Source organism: Mycteria americana, chromosome 11 (genome assembly GCF_035582795.1).
Source record: "Mycteria americana isolate JAX WOST 10 ecotype Jacksonville Zoo and Gardens chromosome 11, USCA_MyAme_1.0, whole genome shotgun sequence".
NCBI classification, from domain to species: Eukaryota; Metazoa; Chordata; class Aves; order Ciconiiformes; family Ciconiidae; genus Mycteria; species Mycteria americana.
The window spans coordinates 24,495,572-24,509,593 of NC_134375.1; the positions used below are offsets into that span (position 1 = coordinate 24,495,572).

General features: G+C 37.5%; 1 protein-coding gene and 1 long non-coding RNA gene across 4 annotated transcripts in view; one reads left to right on the plus strand and one right to left on the minus strand.

The window, feature by feature from the left end:
- The window catches only part of ARHGEF3 (Rho guanine nucleotide exchange factor 3), a 141,421-nt gene that overhangs the window by 18,765 nt on the left and 108,634 nt on the right, over nucleotides 1-14,022 (plus strand). The window lies entirely within an intron of this gene.
- LOC142415565 (uncharacterized) lies at nucleotides 1,753-4,600 on the minus strand. The gene is made up of 3 exons (XR_012777450.1): nucleotides 4,334-4,600; nucleotides 3,688-3,897; nucleotides 1,753-1,915 (listed from the first exon to the last, which is right to left on the minus strand). It is a non-coding gene; the product is annotated as an uncharacterized LOC142415565 (long non-coding RNA).

Sequence of the window (14,022 nt, forward strand, 5' to 3'; positions counted from 1 at the left end):
TAGACAATTTGTAACTATTATTTTTGGTGACTTTTGGGGAGCTATTGAAACTCCAGTCTGTATAGCGAGAAGGAAGGCAAACTTAGATACTGAACTTAGGTATTACAAAAATTAATTGCAAAACCAGCTCCATAATTGCATACATTGAAAGAGAAAAGCTTACTGTCATACCTTAGTGTGGACGTATCTAGGGTGCAGAGATTGTTAGGATCTTACTCCTGGTGTTGGCTGGTGTGATGCCTGGCACTGCTTCTTGTCATGCAGCTGTGGCTGTGCAGCCCTTCTGAAGAGAGCGGGTCAGCCGACTGCCCTGCGAATGGCTGTGTCCTCGTGCCTAAAACACAGTCTCTGCAAGAAGATGCCACAGAGTTGGAAGAGCCTGCTCTTCTTGCTCGTTATTGATGTAACAGTTCTTCCAGCTCAGCATGGTCTATGTGAGGGCTAGATACCATTACAACACATTGCACTGCTCCTGTTTAAAGGGGTATTCTGGAAAAGGGACACAGAGGGGTAACAATGACCATTTTTCATGGGGCTGTCCTCGGGATTCTAGAAGCCTATCCTGTAAATTCAGTGTGGTTGAGATTTCAAGGCAGGAAAGAAAGAAGTACAATATGGCCACCCAGAGGTTCAGGGATATATGGACTACCTACTTGTTCTTGCATAGCTGGCTTCTGCAATTCTTAAAACTAGACCAGCTCTAAATGGAGGAATGTTGAATGCAGCAGCGAGTTTATGGTTTGTTCCCAAGCATATATTATCTATCTAATGAAATATTCATTCCTTTAGTCAAGTATGTGCTGTTACCTCTGATAAGAAAACCATAAATATTTGCCAGAAACAAATATTAAGGAGTAAAAAGTTGTGTACTGTTCTGTGTTCCAGAAAGAGATGTACTTTGGGTGTTTTCTACTTCCTTTTTAAATGGTCCAAGTTAACAATAACTTCTCCTGAGTTTTCTATTTAAAAAGGAAAAAAAAACCCAACACTGGTCTTCTGTCTCTGATTTTGAGTAGGTCACCCAAGACTACATCAAGGATTTACTTTTCTCTTTTTTCTTTCAGTAGTTTTTTAAAGTGGTGTGGTTATCCAGAATGTGGCTTCTATATGTGAAAACATGGCACTTGCTGGCACATGGCACTATTTGACCATTAGAATGAGATTTTTAAACTTTTTTTTCAGTCACTAAGGCCTGTCAGAAGATGTAAGAAAAACACCCATCAAGAAGAAGCAAATTAGTAATTTTAACCAAAATGTTGATTCTCCACCTTGACAATCCAAACTTTATTAAAATTACTTTCATGGATCCTAGTTCCTTATGCTTTTTTTATTTTGAATTTTTGATCCAAGTAGTTAGTAATGATTTGCTAACTTAGTGATAGTTACCCAGAAAAGCTTCTGTAAGTTAAAATAAATGTAACTTTTTGTCAGTAAAATTTTTTTTTTCCCATGGTATTGTAAGTGGCTGATGGAGACAGTAGAACTCTTCCTGGTTTTGGGCTCTTTACAGAGTTTGTGGTTTCAAGTCTTCACTGAAGCCTCACACTGTTTGGTGCTTGACTGTTCCTTTCCCTAGGCAAGGGATGTGGTATACTGGGGAATATAATTAGGAGCAAAGTTGTTACTTTTACTGTTGCTGTCCTTTTTTTTTTTTTTTTTTTTTAATATCACAACCTTAGAAATGTGAAATAAAACACTGTAAATAGACACAGGAAATAATTAATTGAAACATACTGGATTTATTTGTTTGTTTGCTTATTTTAAATCAGGAAAACATTCGGGAGTGAAGCTTCACAATAATCTGGCTTTTGCAGTGAAGCCAATTTTTAAAACACTTTAGCGTTTCAGTTGCCTTTTCCTATTTTTGCCATTGCTTGCTACCACCTCTGTCGTGCCAGTACTGTATTGATCCATTCTGTGAATTAGATGAAAATAATTTTGGTTACAAATAGCTTTCCCAAAAGGAGATTAATTTTTATTTCAGCGATTTTATATGTAGCAGAGCCCTACAAATAGTTGTTTGGTACAGCTCAGAGGGAGCAAAACTGCAGTAAGTACGGGGTAGGACACAGTGACCAAGGAAGTGGGGGGTCACAGGGTTTGACCACTTTACTAGGACTTCTTTGCCAAAACTAGTGATTTTTATTCTAAAATGGTAAAATAGAGTTATAAAATATATAAGGAAAAGTAATTCAAATAAATAAACCAAATTTTGTACTTATCTTCTTTAGATAATTAATCATTATTTTAAAACATTAGCCTTATGAATAAAAATTTCTTTTTGATCTTTATTTTTGGTGCTGGTTCATAACCAGATGCAGTATCTGGTATGCTTGTTTTCTAGGGTTTGTAAGAGCTTTGTAGGTGAACATTACTATTTTAAATGATTGGAAAAAGATTTCTGGCTTCAAAAATATACATGCAGTATGTAGCTGTCTGATGAAAGGAAGGAAGTAGGCTCATGTAGTGAGAGTATGGACTTCAGTGGAACAGTATGAAGCTATAAGAATTTATAGAGCCAGCCCAAGAATGATATAGGCCTAATTTAAAGACATTTTTCTTGGAATCAAACCCCTCTTGTCAGTTCTCAAGTATTGTATACAATCTGTCACCAAAAAAAGTTAAAATTGATATAGTGAAGATACCCAGTTTGTTTAATATTATGAACACCGTGCAGTTCTGTTGACTTTACTGCAACTAATTCACTGTAATATTAACTTGTGAGTAAATTATTACGACAAGAGCGAAACGTAAAAGTTTTTCCACTGAAAAAATGACTAGAGTGCTGAAGGCACTAACTAATTTTGTTAGCCTGCTTCTAACAGTGCATTTTCTTTAGGAGTCTGGCCTTGTTTTATGTCACAGACGATGGGAAAAAAAAGAAACAGGAAAGCAAGGGGAAAAGAAATAAAAATACTGGGTGGTAAAAAGTCAAGAAATGCATGTTAGCGTTTAAAACAAACAAGCGTGCAGGGTGGAAGGTGGGGAAGGGAAGGTAGGTGGAGGAGGGAAAGCCTCAGGCTGCCCTAAATGTTTGTTAGCTGCACTCTCACAATTTCCAGAAAACATATTATGTGCCTGTACATATTTATGTAGCATTTCTATTGCAATACAGTCCGTTCAGTCCATAGTGGTGGGGCTTACTGTGGCTGAGCTCTGATCTCAGTTGTGAAGCGCTTTCTCACTTTTGTAATTCTAGGTTCTTCACAGCTGTTGCTGAGCTAAACCTATTTTTAGTCATTCACTTATTTAGGACCCACCAGGCTTACAATTACACAGCTAGCTTTTAATGTGATTTTATTTAATAAGGAAAAGTGGTTCTACAGTGAAGTTCTGCCCAGTGGCTAGATATCAGACCACTCCCTGAACATATGGGGTATGTTAATGTCTGTTGATTATTGTTTTATCTGAGCTTTAAAATTTGGTAACTCTTTGGCATAGCAAAAGTAGTTATTCAGGGGTATTGTGCAAACAAATACAGTTTGGATGTTTTTTTTTTTTTAATTCGTCTGCTATTTAAAAACCAAATAGAAATAACAAGGTCAACTGAGATGAAAAAGGTGCTTGAACCGAGATGCCCATGACTGCAATGTGAGTAAATGTAAGATAGGAAACCAGTGGTGAGCAGCTGAAAATCTGCATTTTCATGATGAGGTAGTATGTAGATATCACGTGGTAGATACTTACCTTAACACATGTGGTTTTAATCACGCAACCCTTCTTCCTTAATGAGGATCAGAACAGGGTAGCTAAATTGCTGCATACTGTAGCTCAAAGACAGACGAGTACTCAAGCTGACTCCTGACTTGTGTGGGAAGTAAGGTTTCGTGACATAAATCATCATAGTTCTGTTGCAGCTTTTGCCAGCTGCTAACTGATGAAGGAAGAATTATGTGTCTGGAATTAGAGTGAGAAGAGAAACAAGTTTAACAACTTTCCCTGTTTCTCCTATATCCTTGTTCAATCAGTAGAAATGAGTTGTGCTGAAGAACTGAATTAAAAAGGGTCTAGTCAAGTGCAGTTGAACTGCAGATGTTTGTGATTACAAAAGGCACATACATGTTTGGAGAATACAAGGTTACAGTGTTTGCAAAAAGGAAGTCCCATAAATTGCAGATTAACACTTTAGATAGCTAGATAAAATTAATCTTATTTGCAAGAGGCCTTGAATTAGTTGTTTTCTAGTAAGGTCTCATTGCAGAGACAGGAAATACTCTTCTTGGAACGCTGAAGAATATCCAGTATAGTTAGCATAACCTAACAATTATGACAGACTATTTTAATAAAGCAGATAAATATTTACAAAATAGATAAAAAATCACCTCTATCTTACCTAACTTTCCTTGTTTATTTAATGTACTTCTCTGCCCATAAAAGGAGTAGTAGAATTGAAAATTGTTATGAAGGAATTACTTGCATTGGGACTTGCAGCATGAGAGCCAGTCCCTTAAAGGAAGTGGATGAAGATCCAGGAGAGCGACGTAGAACATGGAGAGGATGACTCATATCAGCTTCTGTAGCGCACCCAGAAACAGAGAGAGATGAGGATGTGCTGAAATGGTTGGAATAAGAGCAGTCGCCAACTGCTGACTTAAGTCTCATGCACACGTGAAATGGGCTTTGTAACTGAAGAAAATATGCCCCACAGGCAAATACAAGTTTAAACGTGTTTAATCATCATGTCTTACAAAACTTAGTATGGATTGCATTTCCTCATGCTGGATGGGATCAAAAAAAGTCTTGATTGCTGCCTTAAGGAAGAAAGAAAAGCATTCAGCTTGCATGCTGGCCTTAATCCGAGTCCCACAAGATGGCAGGCGCGATCCGGGACTGTTCCTCAGCCCGGCAGAGGAACGCCTTGCTCTCCTGTTGAACTCACTGGTGGCCCTCTGGTTTCTGGTTGTTCTCCTTCCCCCCTCCCACCCCACCTTTTGCTTGATTCTGGGACTGCACAACGAGATACCAAGCAGAGGTGAGAGTTACTGATTGCTCGTCCAAAAGCCATCTTACTGGGCTAAGGCTGCCGCTTGTAGGTAATATTTAGTGGGGTTTTTTTGCAGGGGCTTTATTCTTTTTTGGTGAAAGAAGATCACTCCCTAGAATCCTGGATAAAGCTCTCATCTGCATTTTGTACATGTGATTATATTGTCTCCAGGTCATACTTCAGATAATTTCTATTGGTATTACATCTCTTGAGACATTTGCTACATGCTTGATTATGACTCCATTGTATTCTACCTGCTTTTTCACTCTTAACGTGTCTCTCTCTTATTATAACTGTTAGCATAGGGACTTAGAACAAACATTACTGAAGTACTTAATTGGTTCCAACTCAATGTCAAGAAGTTTTTATCGAAGTAAAAGGTAACACCATCTTTAGACTGCCCTCAATGGTATTTTGTTTATAAACGTGTATTAGTGAACAGGCTAGCGACATGGCTTTTAACTGTGACGTACAAGTAAATGGAATGTTCACAAAGAGTGTATAGAGAGAGTGAAATATATTTAGCTTTTAAAGAGCTGAAGTTTAAGAACTATAATTTTTAGTTACTTGGATGTAGGAAAGGAGTATAAAAATCTATCAGTCCACCTGTCATTAAAAGTCTCTTCTTCCTTTCTTCTTGATGGGGCATATTTATTGTCCCAAAAAATCAGGGTTCTTTTATCTGGTGTGCAAAATGCCAATACACACACAGAGCAGAGGTATTTTATTGCATATTTGCGCAGATATGGGTGTCTGTCTCAAGACAGCACACCAAGCTTTCAAATTAAGTTATTTATACACAAAGCATTAACGTATTCAACTTCCTAATACATATGCAGTATTCATCTATTAAATGATTGGTTAAAATCTCTTCACCCCGTGTGTAAATTAGGACGCATGCTTAGTTGTTCTTCTTTAACTTCATCATTTGAGTTGGCGGTATAATTGGGGTAGGTGGTCTGTGAGTCGGTGGTCGCGATCTCCCCCTGCCAGAATTACCTTTCCCCTAGTTTCCTACTTTTTTGGCAGATCTAAGCAGTTCTTAATGGTTTGCTAACTAGGCTAGTAATACATCAGTTAAACTTCTGCTTTCAACAGCCACATCCTGCTTATTAGACAAAGGTACGTTGTCTGAGTTCCTATGGAGATAGGGTCGGGCTCTACAATGGATTTCTATAATAGCATCAACCTTATGTGAATTGTATACTTACATTTGATTATTACAACATATTGGTGAAATCTAGAAAAGATATTTAATAAAAATGAATGCCACGTCGGACTTTCTGTGGCAGTCACTCTCTTGGCTGGAACAGGAATCACTGGAACGGAGAAGCTGAATCTGTATAGCTTTATCTAATGAACCAGGCTTTCTCATTTTGGCATGTTAAGATTTTTTTTTTTTAAAATGATTTTTTTTTTTCTCCTCTGTGGATGAGAAGTGCATGCTGACAGGGTGATAAATAACACAGGCATGGTGATTAGGCTTGGCTCACCAATGTAAATAACTAATACACTGTGGAAGGAGGCCTTAGCAGCCCTAACTCATGTTTTGGTCATTTGCAAGTTGAAGTTATGATTATAGCAGATGAGAACTTCTCCTGAAGTGCAATCTTGCAAACATAGAATAAATGAATTGGCATAGTTTAGAACAAGGATGAAATTTGTCCTGTGTCTTAGTTGGTTTTTTCATGCTGTAGAGCCTCATCTTCTCATTCAGATATACTGCCTCTTGCTGCATTTTCTTTTCCTTCTCTATTACTTCATGAAAAAACATAAAAATTGCAGAAACAGTGAAAATTTCTATTTGCAAAATATGAAGCATGTTAACAAGAAAAATAAAGGAAAATATTTCCTTCCCTCCTTCATAGTGTATTCCAATAATGGTAAAAATAACTTGTGGCAATAGCAAATTAACAGTGATAAGAGAGTTGTGATTTTTTGGTTGTCTTAATTCCCTTAATTCCATTTCTGTACCAAAAATGTTTAACTCTGGCTAAATTAAATATACAATGATGTCATACTTGAATCATAAACAATAAGCATTTAATCTATACAGAAGATCTCACATGTTGTAGTAGAAGAGCTTTTAACTATCTGAGTCAGTGGGTTACTTGTTATCAATATCCCTCAAAATCATCCTCCAGACCCCACCATTAGAGCTGCTTTAGCACATCACCATATTTGGTGCACATACTATGCATTTTGTAGGAAAAACGCTATAATTTAAAGATCTCCCTCAGATGGGTTTGATCTTTAGATGCTGTGTATAGTATTACAACATCTGAACAAGTAAGTCTTTTGAGCAAGCTAGCAGAGGAACAAGGCAAGGTTTTCCTATTCCTGTTTAGAGGGGCTGCAGGATATGACATTAAACAGATGATACTGGTAGTACTTATGGAAGATTTCATGAAATATATGTGAAGTTGACTGTTCTTTCCAGAGTATGCCTCTACTGCCAATCAGCCCCATCTCCATTAACTGCTATCGATACTTCAGGAACCATTAGCTCTCCAGGGACCCTTACTCATTGTGGGCAGCTGCAGTTAAGTCTGCTAGTGTGTTTCAAAACACACCATTTCTGTGATAATTAAAATTTTCCAGGCCTTTGTAGCAATTATGTATCCTATAGGCTTCATTATAGCTATATTAGCACTATCACCTTTTTGATCAGGGAGATTTTCTGTTACTTCTTTAACTGGGGTGGAAGAAGTTGTCCACAGAGGCAAAAGTTGATATTTGATTTAAATCTAGCTGCCACAATCTCTTCAGTCTCATGGTGGGTTTTTGTTTTGTTTTTGTTTTTTATTATCTGTACCTAGAAATTAGTTTAATACTTTTTGGCTTTGTTTTTAAGCAATATTTGGCTGATGAGTTCTAATGAATCTTCTCTGCTTGGTTAATATGGGTTGATATTCCTCCCTTGGCCAGTACCTTTCACTGTTCAGTAAAGGCACACACGTTCAGTGGAGCGTACCAGGTTTTGTTGCATTCCATTGTAGGTGGAATATGTTTTACTTTTAGGCTGATTTAGAAAAAAGCAAGAACTCTTAACTTAAACCCACTAAACAAGTTAAAAATTAAACAAAAAAAGCCCTCAAAGTAAATTGCAATAAAATATGTAAGTAAATACATATAAAATGTAGAATAGTGTGAATTTCTGTGAACCACTTCGAAACATCTGGATTCTCTGAGTGGGTTTACGGGCACATGCCTATATGAAGTGTGTCTGTGACTTTTTTTTAAATGGAAAAAGAAAATCCCAGTGATCCACCATTGTCAACCATCTATTTCCTCTATGCTTACCCCGCTTCTCTTTGAGAGATTCTTGTCCTTGTTCATGATTCCTTTTCACTAAGACTCCAGTATCTGTTCTTAATAAACAGTCTGTTATTATTTTACACACTTGTTCAACATGTAGTACAGTTGAGCTTCTGGTTAATACCCTACTACTACTACTAAGGCACTTAGACCTCCCCCCCCTCCCCAAAATGATAAGTGATTATATATTTTTAGTTGATTCTCTGACTGTAGAGGGAGCTGGTGATAACGTTTTCAAGGAAAACAAACATGATGTTTCTATGGGAACATTTAAACGTTGGAGTATTTGGAAACAAAAGATCAGAAACAAAAGGCTGATTTTTAACTTGGGCTTTCCTTGGGGATGGGGAGGGAAGGCTGGAGAATATGGGTATTGGTTAAATTAACTGCATTTTCCTGTGGGTCCTGAAAATTTCCGCAGATAAGTGTTGTAAGAGAGGATGATTTGAATATGTATCTTTCAAGCTGAATACATTTGGACACATGCAAATCTCTCAGATATGAGAGAGCGCTTTTCTGTAGTGAGGTGTCATTACATTGCCTTAAAACTACACAAGGAAATTCCCCTGCTAAATCTGTAGATTTACTTCTTCTGATGTGGAAAAGCAAACCTGGGCTAATAGTAATAGCTCCTATCAAGGTCATTATGAACAGAAACTCAGTATGAATACAAGACTAAAATAAGAGCACTGCAAAGTATTGAAAAATACCTGCAAATGTTTCAGAATATCCACATATATTTGTTAGTATTAAGAATGCATGTCTTTTTCCCTGACTTTTTGAACTTCAATATCATTGTAAGAAGCATAAATTAAAATTCAGAGAAACTAACCTGCTCTATCGGCAGGAATATAGGTACTCTGTTTCCTGCTGTATCGTTGTCTTCTCTGTCATGTTTTGCATTCAGTGGTGAAGGCCAGAAGCTAACTGTATTTTACTGCTGTCCAGTTAATTATGTCTTCATTTAAAAAATGGATTCTAAAGCTGTATTTAAAAGAGTGAATTGAATTACTACTATACTTCTGAGCGTGGAGAAGATTTTGTTTCAAAGACTCTCATTTATCGTAGCAAATTACACCAAAAAGGAGGAGCTCTCAATTTTTCTTTCTTGGTGTCTCCCCCACGCCGTTCTGTACAGAACAGTAAGATAAAGAGGGCTCTCTTTTCAAAGCTGGATAATGTGTTTCTTTTATACAAATTAAAATGCAAGTTGTATGTGACCAGATAGATTTAAAAAAGCAAAAAAATTGCACTCAAATTTTAAAAAATGAAGGTCTCTCTAATATACTGTTATAACAATTTTTATTGCTGCAATTTCATTAGATATATTCTCATCCAGAACTTTATATTGTATTGTTTATTACTACAGCAGAACTCAGAAGATCTGAGTTGTAACTGGGCCTGCTTAGGCATGTTTCCCTCACTCTCTTATCTGATATTTGTCTAACTTAAAGCGGTTAAGTGAAGTCACAGTAAGTCGGCTACAAATCAGTAAGTGATTTGTATTGAAGTGCAGACAGGGAAAGTGATGATAAGCTTTTATTGTACCTTTGTGTATAGCACCCTTTCTGTCCCATCCATCAAATTTTGGAAGATTTTTGTTTTGTTTTGTTTTTTTTTTCTTCCCCCAGATATCCTCCTTTTTCTGAACTGACAACTGACCTAAGGAACTCTTTCATCTTTCTCTCCTGTGCTGTGTTGACATGGGGGAACTCCGTAATGAAACAGAAAATAGTGGGAAATGTCCACTAATCTCTATACAAATGAAGAAGGAAGCAGGAAGAAAAATTAGGATTAGGAGGCTAAATTAGTTTATCATTAAACATTGACATTTATTTGCTAATCTGCTGGTTCATTATTCCTGAAATAAGAGTGATAATAAACCCCTCCAACTCTTGCCTTCTGATTTGTCAGAATATGATCTGGTGACACTTCTGTGATGATGCAGTTAATCAATGGCGATGCCTGTTTTATAGCATCTTCCTGATCAATTCTTGTAGGAGATAAAGCTGTCTAAAACTTGTTGGGCGTCATATGGTTAATCCAGAGGTTAAATAATAGCTCCTTTTCATGGTCTTGATATTCTGTCATTTAAAATAATTTTCCTTCCTTAATGCTTCTTATTTAATCTACAACTCATCTGGCACAAGCCAACGTTCGCCTGGTCACGTATTCTGTAATAGAGTACTTAACTGATTCTTTTGCATTTCATTTGAACAGAGGTTTGAAATGAATCATGAACTTTTCCTCATTCTGATTTGTATTTCATTACATGTGGAGGATGTTTTAAATATATATATATAAAATGTGTTTGTATTCAACATTTACTGCTTGATTTAAAAAAATTATTAAACACAGGGAGAGGGGAATTTAAAGGGAAGGTTCTCATATGTATTACAATGGATAGGCTGCTTCATACCCATCCATTCAGAATCTTTTCATTTTCTGTTTACTGGAGTAGGAGAGTTGTGAGGAAATGGAATTTCTTTTTTTATTGCTTGCCATCAGAGTTTGTGTGTAAGTGAGAGCGTACACAATAATTTCCAGAATGCTCACAGAGCACAGAGACAGAAAGGTAACCGCAGTACAGGTTTTGTATTTTGCGCAGCAGGGGGCTGTATTTACCAGCAGTACGTGGATAGATGTTTGTTGTTTTGGTTTTCTGTGGGGACTATGACTGACTACGTAGGGTATTTAACTTAAAAAATGTATAATGTTCTAATGCCATTTAAGGCTTAGCCAAACTTCTCTCACTTACTGGTGTTTGTCCTTTGTTTTGGAGGACTTAATATTACAATACTTGGTTTCATGGTAGTTTTTTAGTATCTCTATCAAGGTATTGAAAAGCACCTGAACTATTTCTTCTTTTCCTCTTTGAACGTTATTCCTGTATGGTTTTGCTCATAGTGTCTATGTATGCTGTTCATGTAAGACTGGACTCTTTTGACCAGCAGCGTCCTTCAGGTCTGTATGTGTGCTTTGCGTAGTTTTCTCCTGTCAGCCTGAGGAGGTAGGGTAGAGCACCACTACCAGATCTCATGTCCTTCTTGCAGCTCCTAAATAGCCGTTTACAACAAGACAACTGTCAGATGTTCCCTTCCTCTGTACACTGCAGTTTACAAAAACTGTATACAGTAATTTTGTGGTCATAAACAGAATAGTGGTTTCTTATATTCCTTGATTAATGTGGCAACTTCATGCAACTGAAGCAGCTGTCCCTGCTTCCCTGAGGAATACTGTCCGTGAATGTTGGTTCTGTTTTGTTTTTCTAATAAACAGTACAGCTAGGACGTGATCATGTGTTTCTCCTACCGTGCTCCTGCCTCAAGCCTTTCAGCAACTGAGTTCTACCTACAGAAACACATACTTGTCACAAAGGGCAGATAGGAAGATTGACAAAGGACTCTAGAACTGGCAAAAGCTTGGTTTTGGTGTCATTATCTCTGGTGTGCTGGTGTCCTTATTTAAATCTCTGGTGTCCTTATTTAAAGGAAATGGTTTTGTGTTATCAAGTTCCATCGAAGATCTTGAGTATTATTTCCTTGCCCATTTCAACTCAAGCTGTTTTAATCAGTGATCCAAATAATATTTTTTGCCCAGCAAGGAATCTGTGAGGATCTCTTTTGCTAAGGTATTGGTGCTCCCAGGAACTGGCTCATCCATCAAGAGATCACAGTTGATTCAGGATTTTGCCTCTGCTAGGTGAATGGATGAGGATAGTTAGTAGTCTGGTGAAACAACAAGCTGTGTTTCCCCTGAGGAAACTGCTAACCCTTTTTCTCAGCCTAATCTAGCAGTTTAGAAATTGCTCAGGTAAACAAAACTTTGGTGGTGCAGAGCAAAGTTTGGGATCAGTATGGATGCCTGGTTGTCTTGCTTTGTTACAAACTTCATGAAGTGGAAATTTTAACAAAGCACATGAATTTGCTTGGTTGCCAGTACTAACTTGTGTAGGAAAACAAGCTCAGTTATTCAACATACCGGTATTTATTTGAGAGTCAAATATCTAGAATTTCAGGTTCTTTACACAGTGACTCATACACTGAGATTTCTGTAAGAATGGAAAGGTTTTTGTGTGAAGCTGTTGTAAAGGTGTCATAACACCCACTTTTTATTATGTGTTATTATCTACTAGACATTGTAATCTGGCGTGCAAAGATTTACACTCATGATATCAGAGCATGCTTACAATAAATGTCTTCTAAGGTAATTTAATGCCTTAATATCATTGTAGCAATCAGTTAAATCTCGGATGCACTATAGGGCAAATTTTTGTTTGCTGAGGCTTTTGTTCACAGTAGAACTCATTCATTACAAGTGTACTGCAAGTCTGTTTACATTCTACTAGAGCAAAGATGTAACTGTTTTCCATTTAAAGACAACTTAAAAATACTGTAATGTTTCTCTTCTGCATTTTCTTTTCACAGTGCAGCCGAGTTTAGGATTATCATCTTAAAGCTCTTTGTTTACATATCAGACACAGTGTTAATATATATTTCTTTCTGGTTTAGGTTTAACATTAAATATTTTTCACTTGCTAGTAATTTAAAATTTTTCTCTCTTGAGAACAGCCACCTGATTTTATGAATCTTGGGAAAAATTATTGCACTTCGTTTTCCCTGAGTAGGGTGGTTGATTCATTATGATAATTTAAAGAAGTAAGAACAGACTTTTTTTTTTCCCTTTCCATAGATTTACTTGAAGAAAAAAGTTATGACACATTTTGAGTTTAAAAAACCAACCAACCAAACCCCCCAACTTTTGTCTTTCTCAGTAGGACATAAGGGGGAGTGGGAGCTGGAAGTTATGAAACCTTTTACTTTGCTTGTCAAGGTACCTAGAAATGTCAGGTTTGCAGAAAGATGTATGTGTGTGGTTTAAAGAAAGCCTAGTTTCCTCAGGAAATGGCATATGACTGCTGTCTGTCTCTTGCCAGTAACTTTTCAACCCGTTGCCCAGTTTCGTTTTTAAAAAGATATAAAAAATATCAGAGCCAATAAAGATAAACTCAAGTTTTAACATAATTGTGTGTGGGTGGAGGTGAGAGACCCCGGTGAGTGCTGCCATTGTGAGGAAGGCTGCCAGAGTGTAGCCATTTTATGTTCTTCTGGCAGGGGCCTACCAGCAGATGTGCTGCTCTGAACTAACCACAGCCATTTCGTGGCAAGAGCGTCACAGAGGTGATGAGGGACAGAGAGCGTGCTGAGGTGTGGGACGAAATACAGGGCCTGCTTCCACAGGAAACCAGTCTTGGTCAGGTCTGCCCCTTGCAGAGTCTGTTCCAGTGAGCGGATGGGGGCTAAGAGGGGGTGTCTGCTTGCAACAAGATGGTGTCTCCGCTCTTAACCGTGCGTGCTCAGTGCTGTATCTCTGTTCTCTACATTCTGATTGAGATCATGAAGTCACATGCTGTGCATAGGATGTGGCTGCAGCTTCACTGAATTCCGGTGCCACCTTACTCTCTTAGGAATGAGAAAGCAGCTTCTTATCATTAATCTTTACCCTTAACAAAGAGCCCATACTGGAGCATCAGACTTGCATGTCTGAGCTCTGTGTGTTCTTCATTGCTACGCCAGTTCCCCCAAATGATTGACTCGTCACATCTCTGCATACCTGTTCTTTCTCAGTTTGAAGTTGTCGAGGCTGGGAGATCTGCCTATAGCGCTATTAGACAAATAACGCTGTCAGTAAATCTTGCAGCATCATAAAACAGTCAATGT